The sequence below is a fragment of the Pristiophorus japonicus genome, chromosome 8, assembly GCF_044704955.1.
Source record: "Pristiophorus japonicus isolate sPriJap1 chromosome 8, sPriJap1.hap1, whole genome shotgun sequence".
In the NCBI taxonomy this organism is placed as follows: Eukaryota; Metazoa; Chordata; class Chondrichthyes; family Pristiophoridae; genus Pristiophorus; species Pristiophorus japonicus.
This window is the reverse complement of record NC_091984.1, coordinates 10,836,515-10,857,430: the sequence shown is the minus strand read 5'-3', so window position 1 is coordinate 10,857,430 and position 20,916 is coordinate 10,836,515.

Sequence of the window (20,916 nt, the reverse complement as noted above, 5' to 3'; positions counted from 1 at the left end):
CCTGTCCAGTGCCCCCTTTCCATGCTCCTCCATCCCTCCCCAGTACCCACACCATTCTGAAACAGACTGCGGAAAAACGCCTGCTGAGCCATTGTGCATGCGCGTACGTTGCAATGCGCACGCGCAAGGAAGCCGGCTGTGAAAGACATGCAGGGGCTTTGCCCCGCCCCCCTGCAGACTGTGATAGGCTTGCTCCGCCCCAGGGAGACTACACTGCGCCACACCACGCCACGCCACCCTCCAGGAGGACCGGAGAATTGCTTGGGAAGATTCCGGCGCACCTTCGAGCCCAGTCAGGTCATGTAAGTCTCGGAGGTGCGCCGTTTTTGCCAGAACCGGAAACTTGGGCCCTTGGAGTTTAGTCACTGTTGTAGTATGGGAAACGCAGCAGCCAATTTGCGCACAGCAAACTCCCACCAACAGCAATGTGATAATTACCAGATAATCTGTTTTTGTTATGTTGATTGAGGGATAAATATTGGCGAGGACACTGAGGATAACTCCCCTGCTCATATTCAAAATAGTGCCATGGGATTTTTTACGTCCACCTGAAAGGGCAGATGAGGCCTTGGTTTAACGTCTCATCTGAAAGACGGCACCTCTGACACTGCAGCCCTCCCTCAGCACTGCACTGGAGTGTCATCCTGGATTTATGTGCTCAAGTTCCTGGAGTGGGACTCAAAACCACAATCTTCTGACTCAGAGGTGAGTGCGCGACCCACTGAGCCACAGTTGACATGCATTTGTCACAGAAAAAAATTTAGACACTGCAACAACAACTTGTACTTACATAGGGCCTTTAACGTAGTAAAATATCCCAAGGTGCTTAACAGGAGTGTTACAAGACAAAACAAATAAATTTGACACCGAACCACATAAGAAGAAATTGCGTCAGATGACCAAAAGCTTGGTCAAAGAGCTAGGTTGGATTAAGCAGTGAGAGCTGAGATATTTTTCTATTGCCACTTATTTTCCCTCCATCTGGAAAGAGCCAGTGCCTTGGATTTGTTTCTTATCCACCAACCCAACCCGCCTCTTCCCTCCGACTCCCACCAGGTGGTGTCTGCCCCAAACGGGGGCGGAAGGGCAATTTCCAACTCTACTCTTCTGGCTAAGAATTCAGTGTCATGGGAACCGCTAGATAATACTGATGGTTCTGTTGAATTATCTGTGTTCATAAAATATTAACCTATACCCTTTATTAAAAAAAAATCATACTGGCAAAGATAATAAAAATGTTATTGCAAAGAATGGGAATGCCAAAAAGAGCAGCTAAATAACTACTATAAGGTACTAACGGCAGTTGTTTTGAGTTTAAATAATTTGTTTTTAATTTTATAAGTTTGTACAGTGCTTTCTGCATTTAGACACTTTTTTAACTTGCTACTAAATGTAATGCAGTGACATCTGTTTCCTGGTGTGACTTCTCTGCCAAGAATATAGGTTCAAAATAGAATCCTAAGATCCTGCAATGAATTTCCTAGCTCTCTACACTCAAAGACACTGACTCATGCAGGGCTATGGTTCCTTGCCCAAGAGATTATTTTTCTTGTGCGTCTAGTCTGCTTGACTGCAGAGGGCGTCAAAGCCAAGCTCGATCTGTCATCACCCAATTTCCAGCAGGAGATCCTATAGCTATCAGCAGTTGGAGCCCGGCTCATTATTCTTTGCTCCTTCCTAGCCTCGGAGCATTGAGATCAAATGTTTCAGCCCGATTGCTACATCAGCTGAGATTAGGTTACTGAAGGAAAATCTATTTTAAACATACCTGGCAAGAAGAACTTTAATGCAAAAGAGAATTTTTAATGATGGCTAAACCACATTGAAATGGGAATATGCAGGAACATTTTTACACAACATTACTCAGACAAAAGGCAGTTGTAATCAGGGACAAATCTGGAGTTGCTATGGAATCAGCGGAACTGACCCACGCTGTCTTGAGATAAGACCCTCGTTAAACTGCAACAAGTGACAAGTGACACACATGATGAAGTAACCTCACTAAACTTTGAGCCAACCATGAACAACAAGAGGAAAATCCATGCCTGAAGGAACCAATCGTTGAGCTGTGCATCTAGAAGCCACGAGAGGAATATGAACACAAAAAATATAAGAACTTTCACAATAACTAGTTTTTTTTACTGCAGTCAGCTGGGACAAATGTGTCCTGGTCTAATGAAGAGACGATGTCTATCGATTTCAACAGACTTCAAGTAATCATCGGTTTGGCCACAGGGCACTTGAAGACTCCAGGACAGGTTCAGTTGGGTTCTTACTTAATCCACGTGTTAGTGGTTAAATAAAAGATCTGTGTGAGATATAGTTTATTCTGCTAAGGTGCATTCAGGTCTATGAACCCCACTCTAACACGTAATATGGGAGGTATGAAAGTCATAGAATCCTACAATGGTTACAGCACAGAAGGAGGCCATTCAGCTGGTCGAGCCCTTGCTGGCTCTCTTCAAGAGCACTTCAGCTAGTCCCACTCCCTTGCCCTTTTCCTGTAGCCCTGAAAAAAAAATTCCTTCAGGAACTTATCCAATCCCCTTTTGAAAGCTGCAATTGAATCTGCCTCCACCACCCTTTCAGGCAGTGCATTCCATAAATAATTCCTACATTACTCAGCGCAGATGAGGAATCTGAAATGACTTCCCATGGTCCATATTTCTGCATTAGTAAAACTCAGCATTCATTTGGAGTTTTAAAATCTCATAATGAGGGAGAACCGCATGTCCTTTGATATTAGTCCAGAGACTTACTGTAAAAACTGCCGCAACTCCCATAGCATTGCTCAAGCAAGTCATCGTTTATGTTCTTACAAGGGATGCTGTGGAAAGGATTTGGAAAAAAGTTTGTAGACAAAGCGTTTAGTGAAGTAAATGTTTTGCATAGTTCTTGGAAAATAAAAGCATTTTGTCTTTACCTATTTCCAGGTTGGTAGATGGGTTTATTCCACTCATACCTTAAATAAATAAACCTGTTCTGATGTTGCAAAGGGAAAATACACTTTTCACTATGAAGCCTGCCACATAACTACTGCTGTATTCCTGTAGGACGTTGCATGCATACACATGATTAAACACAGGGGTCATCCAGGTGTGGTTACGAATGATTTTTTTAAAATTTGTCACTGGCATTTATTGCCTATCCATAATTGCCCTTGAGAAGGTGGTGGTGAGCCTCCCTCTTGAACTGCTGCAGTCCTTGTGCTGATGGTACTCCCACAGTGCTCTTAGGGAGGGAGTTCCAGGACTTTAACCCAGCGACAATAAAGGAATGGCAATATATTTTCAAGTCAGGATGGTGTATAACTTAGAAGGGAACTTGCAGGTGATGGTGCTCCATTGCGCCTGCTGCCCTTATCCTTCTAGGTGGTAAAGGTCGCGGGTTTGGGAGGTGCTGCCGAAGAAGTCTTGACAAGTATGCACTGCAGCCACGGTGCACTGGTGGTGGAGGGAGTGAATGTTGAAAGTGGTGGATGGGTACCAATCAAGCAGGCTGCTTTGTCCTGGATGGTGTCAAGTGTCTTCAGCGTTATTGGAACTGCACTCATCCAGGCAAGTGGAGACTATTCCATCACACTCCTGACTTGTGCCTTGTAATGTTGGAAACATTTTGGGGAGTCAGAGACACTCGCCACAGAATACCCAGCCTGTGACCTGCTCTTGTTGCCACAGTATTTATGTGGCTGGTCCAGTTAAGTTTCTGGTCAATGGTAACCGCAAGGATATTGATGGTGGGGGACTCGGCGATGGTAATGCCGTTGAATATGAAGGGGAGGTGGTTAGACTCTCACTTGTTGGAGATGGTCATTCCCTGGCACTTGTGCGGTGCGAATGTTGTGCAGGTACAAAGGTAGTTTCATTAGGTGTCTATTAAATATTGCCATCAGCAATATCAAATGGAGAGGGTACCTGGGGTTTGGCAAAACTGCAGAGGGCGATCCTGAGGTTTGCGGAAGAGGGTGAAATTTTGGGATTTAGCTCACTGGTAGATTTCTGTGTGTCAATAGGGTGAAGGGGAGTAACACACTCGGCAGCAGGAGGCCCGGAGGTCGCGAGGAGAGGAAAGGAAAGCCCAGAGGTTGACGAGCAGTTGATTGATAAGTATCTCTCTTTCTCTTATATAACTGATAAGTCTAATTAGAGGGATGGCAGGTCAGCTCAGTCCTGTGGAGTGCATATTCTGTGGGATGTGGGAAGTCCTTAAGTGCAAGAGGATAACTAAAGAAAGGGTAGGGCCTGTTAGAGACCATGATGGTATTCTGTGTGTGGAGGCGGAAGATGTGGCTATGGTTCTTAATGAATACTTTGAGTCTGTTTTCACAAAGGAAAGGGGCAATGCAGATACTGTTATCAAGGAGGAGTCTGAAATTCTGGATGAAATAAACAGAGTGAGAGAGGAGGTATTAAGGGGTTTAGCAGCTTTGAAAGTGGATAAGTCCCCAGGTCCAGATGAAATGCATCTCAGCCTGCTGAGTGAAGCAAAAGAGGAAATAGTAGAGGCTTGACCATTATTTTCCAGTCCTCTATGGATTCAGGTAAGGTGCCGGAGGATTGGAGGACTGATAATGTAGTACCCTTGTTTAAGAAGGGAGAAAGGGATAGGCTGAGTAATTACAGGCCTGCCAGCCTAATCTCAGTGGTGGGAAAATTATTGGAAAAAATCCTGAAAGACAGGATAAATCTAAATTTAGAAAGGCAAGGATTAACCAGGGACAGTCAGCACAGATTTGTGAAGAGAAGATCGTGTTTGACTAACCTTATTGAATTTTTCGAGGAGGAACCAGGAGGGTTGATGAGGGTAGTGCGTGCGATGTAGTGTATATGGACTTTAGCAAAGCTTTTGATCAGGTCCCGCATGGCAGACTGTTCATGAAGGTAAAAGCACATGGTATCCAGAGCAAAGTGGCAAGTTGAATCCAAAATTGGTTCAGATGTAGGAAGCAAAGGGTAATGGTTGATGGATGCTTATGTGACTGGAAGGATGTTTCCAGTGCTGTTCCGCAGGGCTCAGTACTGGGTCCCTTGCTTTTTGTGGTATACATCAATGATCTAGATTTGAATATAAGGGGTATGATTCAGAAGGTGGCAGACAACAGTAAAATTGGCTGTGGGGTTGATAATGAAGAGGAAAGTCATGGACTGCAGGAGGATAGCAATCTATTGGTCAGGTGGGCAGAGCAGTGGCAAATGGAATTTAATTCAGCGAAGTCTGAGATAATGCACTTTGGGAGGGCTAATAAAGAGAGGTTATACACATTAAACGGTAGGTCACTTAGAAATGTAGATGAACAAAGGGACCTTGGAGTGCTTGTCCACAGATCCCTGAAAGTAGCAGGTCAGGTGGATAGGTGTTTAAGAAGGCATACGGAATGCTTGCCTTTATTGGCCGAGACATAGAAAAAAAGAGCAGGGAGGTTATGCTTAAATTGTATAATACACTGATTAGGCCATGGCTGGAATACTGCGTGCAGTTCTGGTCGCCGTATTATAGGAAGGACGTGATTTCACTGGAGAGGGTGCAGAGGAGATTTACAAGGATGCTGCCTGGAATGGAGAATCTTAGCTATGAGGACAGATTGGATAGGACTGGTTTGTTCTCCTTGGAACAGAGGAGATTTCATTGAGGTGTATAAAATTTTGAGGGGCCTGGATATTTCCCTTAGTGGAGGGGTCAATTACATAAGAGCATAAGAAATAGGAGCAGGAGTAGGCCATATGGCCCCTCGAGCCTGCTCCGCCATTTAATACTATCATGGCTGATCCGATCATGGACTCAGGTCCACTTTCCTGCCTGCTCCTCATAACCTCTTATCTGTTAAGAAACTGTCTTATCTCTGTCTTAAATTTATTCAATGATCCAGCTTCCACAGCTCTGAGGCAGCGAATTCACAGATTTACCACCCTCTGAGAGAAGAAATTTCTCTTCATCTCAGTTTTAAGTGGGCGGCCCCTTATTCTAACATTATGCCCCCTAGTTCTAGTCTCCCCTATCACTGGAAACATCCTCTCTGCATCCATCTTGTCCAGCTCCTTCATAATCTTATACGTTTCGATAAGATCACCTCTCATTTTTCTGAATTCCAATGAGTAGAGTCCCAAACGACTCAACCTTTCCCATAAGTCAACCCCCTCATCGCCGGAATCAACCAAGTGAACCTTCTCTGAACTGCCTCCAAAGCAAGTATATCCTTTCGTAAATATGGAAACCAAAACTATACGCAGAATTCCAGGTGTGGCCTCACCAATACCCTATATAACTGTAGCAAGGCTTCCCTGCTTTTATACTCCACCCTCTTTGCAATAAAGGCCAAGATTCCATTGGCCTTCCTGAACACTTGCTGTACCTGCATACTAACCTTTTGTGTTTCATGCACAAGTACCCTCAGGTCCCGCTGTAGTGAAGCACTTTGCAATTTTTCTCCATTTAAATAATAACTTGCTCTTTGATTTTTCTGCCAAAGTGCATGACCTCACACTTTCCAACATTATACTCCATCTGCCAAACTTTTGCCCACTCACCTAGCCTGTCTATGTCCTTTTGCAGGTTTTTTGTGTCCTCTTCACACATTCCTTTTCCTCCTATCTTTGTAACGTCAGCAAACTTGGCTACGTTACACTCAGTCCCTTCATCCAAGTCGTTAATATAGATCGTAAATAGTTGGGGTCCCAGCACTGATCCCTGTGGCACCCCACTAGTTACTAATTGCCAATCCGAGAATGAACCATTTATCCCGACTCTCTGTTTTCTGTGAGTTAGCCAATCTTCTATCCATGCTAATATATTACCCCCAACCCCGTGAACTTTTATCTTGTGCGGTAACCTTTTATGTGGCACCTTATCAAATGCCTTCTGGAAGTCCAAATACACCACATCCACTGGCTCCCCTTTAACCACCCTGTTGATTACATCCTCAAAGAATTCCAGCAAAACTTTCAAACATGACCTCCCCTTCATAAATTCATGCTGACTCTGCCTGACTGCATTATGCTTTTCCAAATGTCCTGCTACTGCTTCTTTAATAATGGATTCCAACATTTTGCCAATGACAGATGTTAGGCTAACTGGTCTATAGTTTCCTGCTTTTTGTCTGCCTCGTTTTTTAAATAGGGGCGTTACATTTGCGGTTTTCCAATCTTACAAGTGGGCATAGGTTTAAGGTGGTTGGTGTCAGGTTTAGAGGGGATTTGAGGGTAAGCTTCTTCACGCAGAGAGTTGTGGGGTTCTGGAACTCACTGCCTGGAAAGGTGGTAGAGGCAGAAACCCTCATCCCCTTTAAAAGGTGCTTGGATGGGCACTTGAAGTGCCGTAACCTGCAGGGTTACGGACCTAGAGCTGGTAAGTGGGATTAGACTGGATAACCTCTTGTTGGCTGGTGCAGATACTTCAGGGAATCTAATACGGCCAGTGTGATCTCCTGGACTGGTTTCGATCACCTGGATGGGTCGGAGAGGAATTTTCCCAGATTTTTTTCCCCAATTGACCTGGGTTTTTATCTGCTTTTTTGCCTCTCCCAGGAGATCACTTGGCTCTGGTTGGGGGGGGGGCGGGGGGGAGTTTAAAATGTTGCGGTGCAGGGAGTGTCGCGGTTGTGTCGCAGACTGGTTGGGTCGGATTCACTTTATTTACCTGTCTGCCATTGTTCATGTTCATAGGTTTATATGTAACCTACAGGGCTGCTGACCGAGGGCCGTGCGGCTCTTTGTCGGCCAGCACGGACACGACGGGCCGAAATGGCTTCTTTCTGCGCTGTAAGTTTCTACATTTCTATAACTGAAGTCCCAAATCCCCGGTTCCATTCTAGTAAATCTCCTCTGTACCCTCTCTAAGGCATTGACATTCCTCCTAAAGTGTGGTGCATAGAATTGGTCACAACACTCCATCTGGGGCCTAACCAGTGATTTATAGAGGTTTAGCATAACTGCCTCTGTATATATATATATATAAGCCAATGATTCTGTATGCTTTTTTAAATAGCCTTCTCAACATGCCTGCCCCCTTCAAAGATTTCTATTTGTATTTGTTTCTCTCTCCCTGCACCTCCTTTAAAATTGTACTATTTAGTTTATATTGCCTCTCCTCATCTTCCTACCAAAATTGATCACTTCTCTGCGTTAAATTTAATCTGCCATATATCTGCCTATTTCACCAGTCTGTCTGTGTCCTCCTGAAATCTGTTACTAGCCTCTACACTGTTTACTACATTTCCAAGTTTGTGTTATCTGCAAATTATGCCTTGTATACCCAAGTCAAGGTCATTGATATATGTCAAAAAGAGCAATCCCAACACTGACCCCTGGGGGACACCACCACATACTTCCTCCCAGTCCGAAAAAAGTTATTTGATGAAGTAACATGGAGAGTTGATGAAGGTAGTGTGGTTGATATGTATATGGAATTTCAAAAGGCATTTGATAAAGTACCACATGACAGACAAAATTGAAGCCCAGGGGATTAAAGAAACAATGGCAGCGTGGATACAAAATTGGCTAAGGGACAAAAAGCAGAGTCACCACTGCTGGTGAGAGGGTGTAATTACAATGTGACATGTTTACATAGGCAGTTTCCATTATAAATGTAAACACTGAAATTTGAAATAGAATGCATGCAGATGGAAGATTTTTAAAATATATTTATATTCCGATGCTACTGAAGAAATGGTACCTCAGTTTAAGATCATTGAAATGTTCTCTACCATGAAGAGATACTTCTCACTCAAGAAAATAGCTGATAACTAAAGTAATACAGTGTATTATAAAATAAAATAGAAATTGATCATCTAAGAATGATATTCCATTTAAATCTGTTGTACTTCTCTTAATGGAATACCTACAAAGTATTAATAAATGATTTTTTTTTAAACCCAGATTATAAATGGTGTCGGTGATTTTTTTTAAAATTAGAATATATCTAAATTCCAAAATTGCCACCTGTTTAGTGCTGTTGGTAACTTGATTGAGTTTCTAACTCTTGGTCCCGATCATCTGTTGTCTTCCATAGTGTCTAATTATAAGGTAATCAGATGAGGTGTGGGAGGGGGCGATGGCTTGGCCAAAATATGCTGCGATTGGGAATAGGGAAGCAACTTAATCCAGTTCAAATCCTTTTTTCTGTGTATCAATTAAACTAGGACTATGTTGCATCTTTCTTTCTTCGAGTTATGTATGGTTTTAATTTTATGAGGGACTTGTACCTTTTATTAACAACATTTTTCATATAGAAAACTTAATAAAGGATCAGTATATCGTACTCTTCAGGACCACTTTGAGAACACTGAAGGGCCATACCTACAGTCTGTTGTAGATAATCAAATCAGCAAGAAACTAAGTCCATTTTGACTAGGATGGAATCAGAACATCCTTTGAACAAAAAGGGGTCTGAATTTACTACCCCTACGGCTGTGTACGAGGTGCACGTGCATCAGTAAGGGCCCTGCAAGTTCCGGGTTTAGGCATGCACTGCGCATGCGCTGAAACCATTATACATTAAAAACCCCGTCCAAAAGGTAAGTTTATTTTTAGCCTCATTAAAACATATTTTTTTTAAATCAGTCATTTAATTTTTTGTTTAAAATAAGTAATGAATTGTTATTATAATTAATGTTAAATATGTAATGTTTTCGTTTTAATTTATTTCATGCGTTCATGTATTTTTTAAGTGATTCCCATTCATGCTGATGGTGACAAACGGAACCACCATAATTATGAATGGGGATCCCTCTTCTTTTATTGGTTGGGCAAGCCCACATGATCCCGTGGGCGCTTGAGAACCGGCTGCACCCCTGGGATATGTAGGCCTCTGCCCACGCATACCCGCAGAGGCCCAGGAGCACGAATCTACAGACCACTAGGTAAATTCGTAGAGTTTTTTGCAGGTCGGAGGCACCCACCTGCGGGAAGCATTCCGACGGCAATTTCGACCCCGAAGTGAACGTGAGGCCGAGGGGAGGGGAGGGCAGGTGGAGGAACAGGCTTCCCTGTAAGAAAGTAATATATTTGAACAGATGAATTGCAGCAACTTCATTCCAAGTGATCTACCCTCAATCCCACACACTCAGTTTGTATTCTTGGTTGTAAGGATTCTCTAATTCCCATCCTAGTGAATTAGAACTTAAGGGCCCAAATTTCGGCTCAAGTTTTTTTGGTGCAACTGGTTTAGCATGGAGTATCTTAGAAATCGCAATCCTCGGCATTTAGTTTGCTCCAGTTCTAGTTAGTTAGAATAGTTTCGTTTTAGTACAGTTTTTTTTTCAGAAGGGGACCTTACCAGCCACTTACACCTGTTTTTCAAGTTTAGGCAGCGAAAAGTTGCTCCAAACTAACTTAGAACGGAGTAAGAAAAACCTTTATAAATTAGGCACAGGTAGCGAGAGATAAACATAGAAACATAGAGAATAGGAGCAGGAGTAGGCCATTCGGCCCTTCGAGCATGCACCGCCATTCAATAAGATCATGGCTGATCATTCCTTCAGTACCCCTTTTTCTGATTTCTCTCCATATCCCTTGATCCCCTTAACCGTAAGGGCCATATCGAACTCCCTCTTGAATATATCCAATGAACTGGCATCAACAATTCTCTGCAACAGGGAATTCCACAGGTTAACAACTCTCTGAGTGAAGAAGTTTCTCCTCATCTCAGTCCTAAATGGCTTACCCCTTATCCTTAGACTATGTCCCCTGGTTCTGGACTTCCCCAACATCGGGAACATTCTTCCCGCATCTAACCTGTCCAGTCCCGTCAGAATCTTATATGTTTCGATGAGATTCTCTCTCATCCTAAACTCCAGTGAATAAAGGTCCAGTTGATCCAGTCTCTCCTCATATGACAGCCCAGCCATCCCTGCAATCAGTCTGGTGAACCTTCACTGCACTCCCTCAATAGCAAGAACGTCCTTCCTCAGATTAGGAGACCAAAACTGAACACAATATTCCAGGTGAGGCCTCACCAAGGCCCTGTACAACTGCAGTAAGACCTCCCTGCTCCTATATTCAAATCCCCTAGCTATGAAGGCCAACATACCATTTGCCTTCTTTACCGCCTGCTGTACCTGCGTGCCCACTTTCAGTGACTGATGAACCATGACACCAGGTCTCGTTGCACCTCCCTTTTTCTATTCTGCCGCCATTCAGATAATATCTGCCTTCGTGTTTTTGCCCCCAAAATGGATAACCTCACATTTATCCACATTATACTGCATCTGCCATGTATTTGCCCACTCACCTAATCTGTCCAAGTCACCCTGCAGCCTCCTAGTGTCCTCCTCACAGCTCACACCGCCACCCAGTTTAGTGTCATCTGCAAACTTGGAGATATTACACTATTCCTTCATCCAAATCGTTAATATATATATTGTAAAGTGCTGGGGTCCCAGCACTGAGCCCTGCCGCACCCCACTAGTAACTGCCTGCCATTCTGAAAAGGACCCATTTATCCCGACTCTCTGCTTCCTGTCTGCCAACCAGTTCTCTATCCACGTCAGTACATTGCCACCAATAGCATGCGCTTTGATTTTGTACACCAATCTCTTGTGCGGGACCTTGTCAAAAGCCTTTTGAAAGTCCAAATACACCACATCCACTGGTTCTCTCTTGTCCACTCTACTAGTTACATCCTCAAAAAATTCCAGAAGATTCGTCAAGCATGATTTCCCTTTCATAAATCCATGCTGACTTAGTCCGATCCTGTCACTGCTTTCCAAATGGGCTGCTATTTCATCCTTAATGATTGATTCCAACATTTTCCCCGCTATTGATGTCAGGCTAACTGATCTATAATTACCCGCTTTCTCTCTCCCTCCTTTTTTTAAAAGTGGCGTTGCATTAGCTACCCTCCAGTCCATAGGAACTGATCCAGAGTCGATAGATTGTTGGAAAATGATCACCAATGCATCCACTATTTCGAGGGCCACTTCCTTAAGTACTCTGGGATGCAGACTATCAGGACCCGGAGATTTATCGACCTTTAATCCCATCAGTTTCCCTTACACAATTTCCCGCCTAATAAGGATATCTTCAGTTCCTCATTCTCACTAGACCCACTGTCCCCTAGTACATTCGTAAGGTGATTTGTATCTTCCTTTGTGAAGACAGAGCCGAAGTATTGGTTCAATTGATCTGCCATTTCTTTGTTCCCCATTATAAATTCACCTAAATCCAACTGCAAGGGACCTACGTTTGTCTTTACTAATCTTTTTCACTTCACATATTTATAGAAGCTTTTGCAGTCAGTTTTTATGTTCCCTACAAACTTCCTCTTGTACTCTATTTTCCCCCTCTTAATTAAACCCTTAGTCCTCCTCTGTTGAATTCTAAATTTCTCCCAGTCCTCAGGTTTGTTGCTTTTTCTAGCCAATTTATATACCTCTTCCTTGGTTTTAACACTATCCTTAATTTCCCTTGTTAGCCATGGTTGAGCCACCTTCCCAGTTTTATTTTTATTCCAGACAGGGATGTACACTTGCTGAAGTTCATCCATGTGATCTTTAAATGTTTGCCATTGCTTATCCACTGTCAACCCTTCAAGTATCCTCTGCCAGTCTATTCTAGCCAATTCACACCTCATACCGTCGAAGTTACCTTTCCTTAAGTTCAGGACCCTAGTTTCCGAATTAACTTTGTCACTCTCCATCTTAATAAGGAATTCTATCATATTATGGTCACTTTTCCCCAAAGGGCCTTGCACAACAAGATTGCTAATTAGTCCCTTCTCATTACACATCACCCAGTCTAGGATGGCCAGTTCCCTGGTTGGTTCCTCGACATATTGGTCTAGAAAACCATCCCTAATACACTCCAGGAAATCCTCCTCTCCACCGCATTGCTACCAGTTAGGTGAGCCCAATCTATATGTAGATTAAAGGCGCCCATGATTACTGCTGTACCTTTATTGCACACATCCCTTATTTCTTGTTTGATGCTGTCCCCAACCTCATTACTACTGTTTGGTGGCCTGTACACAACTCCCACTAGCGTTTTCTGCCCTTTGGAATTCCGCAGCTCCACCCATACCGATTCCACAACATCCAGGCTAATGCCCTTCCTTACTATTGCATTAATTTCCTCTTAAACCAACAATGCCACCCCGCCTCCTTTTCCTTTCTGTCTATCCTTCCTAAATGCTGAATACCCCTGGATGTTGAGTTCCTAGCCTTGGTCAACCTGGAGCCATGTCTCCATGATGCTAATCACATCGTATCCATTAACTGCTATCTGCGCAGTTAATTCATCCACCTTATTCCGAATACTCCTCGCATTGAGGCACAAAGCCTTCAGGCTTGTCTTTTTAACACACTTTGGCCCTTTTGAATCTTACTATAATGTGGCCCTTTTTGCTTTTTGCTTTGGGTTTCTCTGCCCTCCACTTTTACGATTCTCCTTTCTATCTTTGGCTTCTGCCCCCCCTTCTATTTCCCTCTGTCTCCCTGCATAGATTCCCATCCCCCTGCCATGTTAGTTTAACTCCTCCCCAACAGCACGAGCAAACACTCCCCCTAGGATATTGGTTCTGATCCTGCCCAGATGCAGACCGTCCGGTTTGTACTGGTCCCACCTCCCCCAGAACCTGTTCCAATGGCCCAGGAATTTGAATCCCTCCCTTCTGCACCATTTCTCAAGCCACGTATTCACCTGAGCTATCCTGCGATTCCTACTCTGACTAGCACGTGGCACTGGTAGCAGTCCTGAGATTACTACTTTTGAGGTCCTACGTTTTAATTTAACTCCTTGCTCCCTAAATTCGTCTCGTAAGACCTCATCCCGTTTTGTACCAATATCGTTGGTACCTATATGCATCATGACAACTGGCTGTTCACCCTCCCTTTTCAGAATGTCCTGCACCCGCTCCGAGACATCCTTGACCCTTGCACCAGGGAGGCAACATACCATCCTGGAGTCTCGATTGCGGCCGCAGAAACGTCTATCTATTCACCTTACAATTGAATCCACTATCACTATCGCTCTCCCATTCTTTTTCCTGCCCTCCTGTGCAGCAGAGCCAGCCACGGTGCCATGAGCTTGGCTGCTGCCCTCCCCTGATGGGTCATCCCCCTCAACAGTACCCAAAGCGGTGTATCTGTTTTGCAGGGGGATGGCCTCAGGGGACCCCTGCACTACCTTCCTTGCACTGCTCTTCCTGTTGGTCTTCCATTCCCTATCTGGCTGTGGATCCTTCACCTGCGGTAAGACCAACTCACTAAACGTGCTATTCACGTCATTCTCAGCATCGTGGATGCTCCAGAGTGAATCCACCTTCAGCTCCAATTCTGCAACGCGGTCCGCCAGGAGCTGGAGGCGGATACACTTCCCGCACACGTAGTCATCAGGGACACCGGAAGTGTTCCTGACTTCCCACATAGTACAGGAGGAGTATAACACGTGTCCGAGCTCTCCTGCCATGACTTAACCCTTAGATACACTTAAATTGGCAACAACAATATTAAATGTTAATTACTGATATATATAAGGGCGGAAGAGTGGAGAGCACCAGTTCCAACTGTCGAAGGAGAGAGATGTGGGGGAAGGGAAGTTAGACGGAAGTTAGGGGATTTTACAAAGCATTAAACACTTCACTTTTACCAATAAAGAGCCATCATCAATAATAAATGATAAATAAATCAATAAATCAACCAATAAATAAATCAAAAAAATATTTTAAAATTAAAAATTCAAAAAATAATTAAAAAATCAATCAATAAATAAAAATGTGAAGTTTCTACTCACCTACTGCAGCACCGGGAGCCCTTGAACAGCCTGCTGAAGAGTTGGTCGGACGGGCCCTGTCACTGACGAGGTGCTGCTCGGGCGGGCCCCGCCACCGAAGAGCTGCTGGTCGGTTGGGCCCTGCCGCTGAGGAGGTAAGGGCAGGCAGGCCACTCGGCCTGGGATAGGGGCGACGTCACTACGGCCAGGGATAGGGTCGCCTGGAGATAGGACACGCTGGAAGGGCCAGGAGCTACTGCGCACGCGCACAGCTGCCGGCACTCTTTTTGGCGCAGGGCTGTAGCTCCGCCCCCAGCTGCTTGTGTTGCGCTGCGTCGACTGTGAAACAGGCCTGCTGGACTCGGAGAATCGCGAGGTAAGCTTTAGCCGCTTTTTTTATTCTTAAAAAATAGGCGGGCCTCTCGGAGTGCGCCATTCTGGGAGGACATCTGAAACTTGGGCCGATTGTCTCTTATTGGTACCTCTTGGAACTAAATAAGACCCTGAGAATTGATGTTTTGAAATGGTGCATAGTTCAAGAAGAAGACATTCCCATGGTTCCAGTCGAAATGTTTATTTTAGGCCAGTGGCTGTTCTGGTTGATTACTGCACCTCTCAGAAATAAATCTAGATGTCACTGAGGAAATGTAATTGAGCTATTGGCATACATCTACATGATTCTTGGCAACGATTGATTTCCTACAGTAATGAGCCTTATTTAATTCCATTTCTAAGCAATGCATCGCTACAGTGTTGACGGGAAGTCAGGTGGAACCTTTCATCCAGAGTAGAGTTGTGGATTAAATGAGCAAGGAAGGCCATTGGTGGGCAATGTAAATGGGCCCTAACGAAGAAGTAGAAGTTTTTCTAGAGAGGAGTGTCAGAGTGAGAAGATGGGTAGATAGGATTCATTGATTAATAGAGCGCAGGCTTGTTAGCCTCAATTTCCTCTTTCTTAAATGGGTAGAATACATTTGGTATAAAAACAACAAATGCTGGAAATACTCAGCAGGTCAGGCAACATCTGTGGAGCGAGAAACAGAGTTAACGTTTCAGGTCGATGACCTTTTGTCACAACTGGAGGAAGTTAGAGATGTAACAGGTTTTAAGCAAGTACAGAGGCAGGGAAAGGGAGAAGGAAGGAAAGAACAAAAGGGAAGGTCCGTGATAGGATGGAAGACAGGAGAAATTAAATGACAAAAGGTGTCAGGCAAAAGGAAATGGTAATGGGGCAAGTAAAGAAACAAATAAATGGGTCTAGAGGAGCTGTAAATGGAAATACCAGAATCATCAGAAACAACTGCCATCTGAAAAAATGGAGGCGGACGTTATGATCTAAAATCTCAATGTTGAGTCCTGAAGGCTTTAAAGTGCCTAATCGAAAGATGAGGTGCTATTTCTCGGGCTCACATTAAGCTTCATTGGAACAGGATAGGAGGCCGAGGACAGAGAGGTCAGAGTGGAAGAGATCCAGAGAATTAAAGTGACAGACGACCGGAAGCTTGGGGTCACGTTTGTGGACTGAACGGAAGTGTTCCGTAAAGCGGTCACCCAATCTGTGTTTGGTCTCCCCAATGTAGAGGAGACCAAAGCGTGAGCAGCGAATACAGTATACTAAATTGCAAGAAGTACAAATAATTCGCTGTTTCACCTGGAAGGAGTATCTGGGGCCTGGGACAGGATGGGAAGGTGCTGTGGGAAGGGGAGAGGGTGCTGGGGGTGATTCCATTTGGTCATGTTTCCATTTGGAGCAGGTCAACATGAATTATATCTGGGACCTGATGACCACAACCGCAGTCCAAGAACTTTCCTGCCAGTCTGCAGATAAAGTAATTCCTACACTTTTATTCAACATTACTGTAAGTTTGTCTTCTGAAGAAGACTAGCAAATCTACTACATTTCACACAGAGGGTTGTTAAGATCTGGAAAGCACTACCTGAAATTGTGCAGGAATCAGATTCCATAGGAACTTTCAAAAGGCAATTGGACATGTACTTGAAGAGGACTTATTTGCAGCGTTATGGGGGAAAAGCTGGTGTGTGGCAGCTCTTACAAAGAGCCAACACAGATACGACAGGCTGAATGGCCTCCTTCTGTGCTGTAAGATTCTGTGATTCTAAGAAAAGATTTTTGGTCCATTGATAGAATTTTAGCACATTATAAATATTATGTACAGTTCTGGGCACTGCATCTTAGAAAGGATATATATCTTTGGAAGGAGTGTTCAATTTTGAGGAGAGATTACATAAACCAGGCTTGTATTCCCTAGATTTTAAAGGTTAACAGGTGATTTGATTAAGGTTATTAGCATTTTGAAAGAAATTGATAGGGTAGATAGAGACTTTTTCCCCTGATAGGAGAGATGAGATGAAGGGGTTGTCTTATGAAGAAAGGTTGTCTTATGAAGGTTGAGCAGGTTGAGCCTGTACTCATTGGAAGTTAGAAGAATGAGAAAGGATCTTAATGAAACATATAAGATTCTGAAGGGGCTTGACAGGATATAATGCAGAGAGGATGTTTCCCCTTGTGGGGGAATCTAGAACTAGGGGGCATAATTTCAAAATAAGAGGTCGGCCATTTAAAATGGAAATGAGCAAGAATTTCTTCTCTCAGAGGGTTGTGAATTTTTGGAATTCTCTTCCCCAGAGAGCTGTGGAGGCTGGGTCATTGAATATATTTAAGGTGGAGATAGACAGATTTTTGAATGATAAGGGAGTGGGCAGGGAAGTGGAGTTGAGGCCAAGATCAGATTAGCCATGATCTTATTGAATGGCGAAGCAGGCTCGAGAGGCCAAGTGGCCTACTCCTGCTCCTATTTCTTATGTTCTTATGAGAGTTTAGGTCAAGGGGGCATAACCTTAAAATCGGAGCCAGGCCATTCAGGAGAGAAGTTAGGAAACAATTCTTCATGCAAGGGGTAGTAGTGCTGTGGAACTCTTTGTCATGTATGTAGACTCTGCATACTAACTGTATAGTCACATAAGGTGCGCCACCAGAGGGCACTGCGGTGGGAGACCTGAGGGTCACCTGCATAGGTGTGCAGGGCCCAGTATAAAAGGCTGCCCACCATGCTTGTGCCTCACTCTGGAGTTACAATAAATGGGACAAAGGTCACAACAGCTCAAGTACAATACTAGACCTCGTGGAGTCATTCATAAGAGTATTAAAGACATAACACTCTCACCCACAGGAAGACAGTACATGCTAGCTCAATTAATAAATTTAAATCTGAGATCTATAGATTTTGCTGGCCAAGGGTATTAAGGGATATGGGGCCAAGGTGGGTGCATGGAGTTTGGATACAGATCAGCCATGATCTTATTGAATGGCAGAACAAGCTCAAGGGGCTGAATGGCATACTCCTGTTCCTATAAGTCTCCCATTTCCATTTTTTTCTATTATTTAATAATAACCTGGAGGTGTGTGAGGTGAAAAAAATGAGGAAGAAAAAAAACCTGCCTCTGGTATAATGTTCCACATCTGTTGGTTTGTTCTTCACGTACCTAATTCTTCTAATGTACAGGGCCTTGGTGAGGCCTCACCTGGAATATTGTGTTCAGTTTTGGTCTCCTAATCTGAGGAAGGACGTTCTTGCTATTGAGGGAGTGCAGTGAAGGTTCACCAGACTGATTCCCCGGATGGTAAGACTGACATATGAGGAGAGACTGGATCGACTGGGCCTGTATTCACTGGAGTTTAGAAGGATCTCATAGAAACATATAAAATTCTGACGGGGCTAGACAGGTTAAATGCAGGAAGAATGTTCCCGATGTTGGGGAAGTCCAGAACCAGGGACACAGTCTAAGGATAAGGGGTAAGCCATTTAGGACCGAAGATGAGGAGAAACTTCTTCACCCAGAGAGTTGTTAACCTGTGGAATTCTCTATCGCGGAGAGTTGTTGATGCCAGTTCATTGGATATATTCAAGAGGGAGTTAGATATGGCCCTTACAGATAAATGGATCAAGGGGTATGGAGAGAAAGCAGGAAAGGGGTACTCAGCTCAATGATCAGCCATGAGCTTATTGAATGGTGGTGCAGGCTCAAAGGTCCGAATGTCCTACTCCTGCACCTATTTTCTATGTTCCGATGTTTCTAGCCCAAACACCATCTCATCCCCACCCAGCTCTCTCTTATTTGGAATGCTGGAAAAAGATTCTGTTTAAAAACTATTCCCTGGTGTAGATGGATATTTTTAACTCTTCAGCTGTTTCTGCAGTAAAAAACACCCTGAAGATTGATATGTAATCTTAATGCTTATAGCATAGGGGAGAATTGTGTAGCTTTTGCAAAGTTATTGTTAGAAAACCCTCAAGAGATACAATGGGGTGGAAATTCGGCATTAACCCGGGCGGAGGGTTAATTTTGTGCCGGGAAATAGTTTTGATCTCCAGCCGTAAAATTCACCAGCTGAGCCCTCAGTGTGGAGCGGAGCGCTACGGGAGGCATTCCACACCTTTTTTTCGGGCGATAGGCCGGCGGAGCAAATGAAAATCCTGAGGTAAACAGCCTCAGAGCGCCCTAAGAGAGGCTTCCGTGAAAAAAAAACAGGACAAAAACCACAAAAAACATTCCCATACTTTACTAAAGCTACAGCCACATGAATCGCAAAAGTTAAAAAAAAAATTAAAAAAACAATCACACCGACCTTCCCTCACTGCGGCCTCTGCAGCTGGAACCGCCAGCTTTCACAGATGGTCCCACTAGAGGGCGCTACGGAGCGCTACGGATCAGGCGCGTTTCAAATTTCGAGCCAGTGTCGCAACCAGGGGTGTTGCACACCGGCTCGCCTCTTCCGGGTGGCAATGTTCCGCACCCTGCAAACCCGGCTCCGAGTGTCCCGCTCCTCTGCACTACCGGTTGACATTCTCGTGGGTTGTGAGTTCCTGTTTCTCGTCGCCAATGTAAAGTCCTTACTCTACAGCATGAAACCACACGAGGCACATTCTGGGTACAAGGTCACTGTGTGACCTCAACTCTTTATTCACAGCACTCCACAAGTGATGACCCTGCGTGGGACCTCCCTTTATATACCTGGGAGATCAGGTAAGGAGTGTCTCCCATAAATTCACCCCTTGTGGTCAAGGTGTGCATCTGGGTTGAGTGTATACAGTAATACAGTGGTGTTACATTGTGGTTACATACATGACATCACCTTCCCCCCGCTCCCCCCAAAGTCTTGTTAGGATCATAGGTTTAGTCTTTCAGGTGGTCTACGCTCCCTCGTGGAGCGCCGCAGTTGGGGCTCTGGTTGTTGGACACTGACGTGAGTGTCTGTCACCTGTGGTGATTCCGGCCTGTCCGGGCTGACCGCAGGGACTGTGCATTCTTCTGATTGCTCTTGTTGCTCGTTCACTGGCGGTGTTGTGAGCTCCATCTCATGGTCTTCTTCAGGTTCCTCCGTGTCGATGCTGAACCTTTTTTTTTTACTTGGTCCAGCTGCTTACGGCATATCTGGCCATTGTTGAGTTTTACCATAAGGACCCTATTCCCCTCTTTGTCAATGACAGTACCCTCAAGCCATTTGGGCCCCATGGCGTGATTGAGGACGAATACAGGATCATTTATTTCTATACATCTCCCCCTCGAATTGCGGTCATGGTACTCGTTTTGTGACTTGCGCTTGCCCTCAACTATGTTGGTTAGGATTGGATGAATGAGGAACAACTAGGTTTTGAGTGTCCATTTCATTTGTAGCTCTGCGGGCGGGACCCCCATGAGCGAGTGCGGTCGGGATCTATAGGCCAGCAGGAGATAGGTGGCATTGTAGGGAGGGTCCTTGAATCCTGAGCATACCTTGCTTAATGATTTGGACCGCACGTTCCGCCTGGCCATTGGAGGCTGGCTTGAATGGCGCAGTCCTGACGTGGTTGATGCCATTGCCCGACATAAATTCCCAGAATTCGTAGCTTGTGAAACATGGGCCATTATCACTAACCAGGATGTCTGGCAAGCCATGGGTTGCAATGATCGCACATAGGCTTTCCACGGTGGTGGATGACGTGCATGAATTCAGAATGATGCACTCGATCCATTTTGAGTACGCATCTACCACAATAAGAAACATCTTTCTCATGAATGGGCCCGCGTAGTCAACATGAATGCGTGACCATGGCCTGGTGGGCCAGGGCCACGGGCAGAGCGGGGCCTCCCTGGGGGCATTACCCAGCTGGATACAGTGTTCCAGGTCTGAATCAATTCCAGGCCATCAAACATG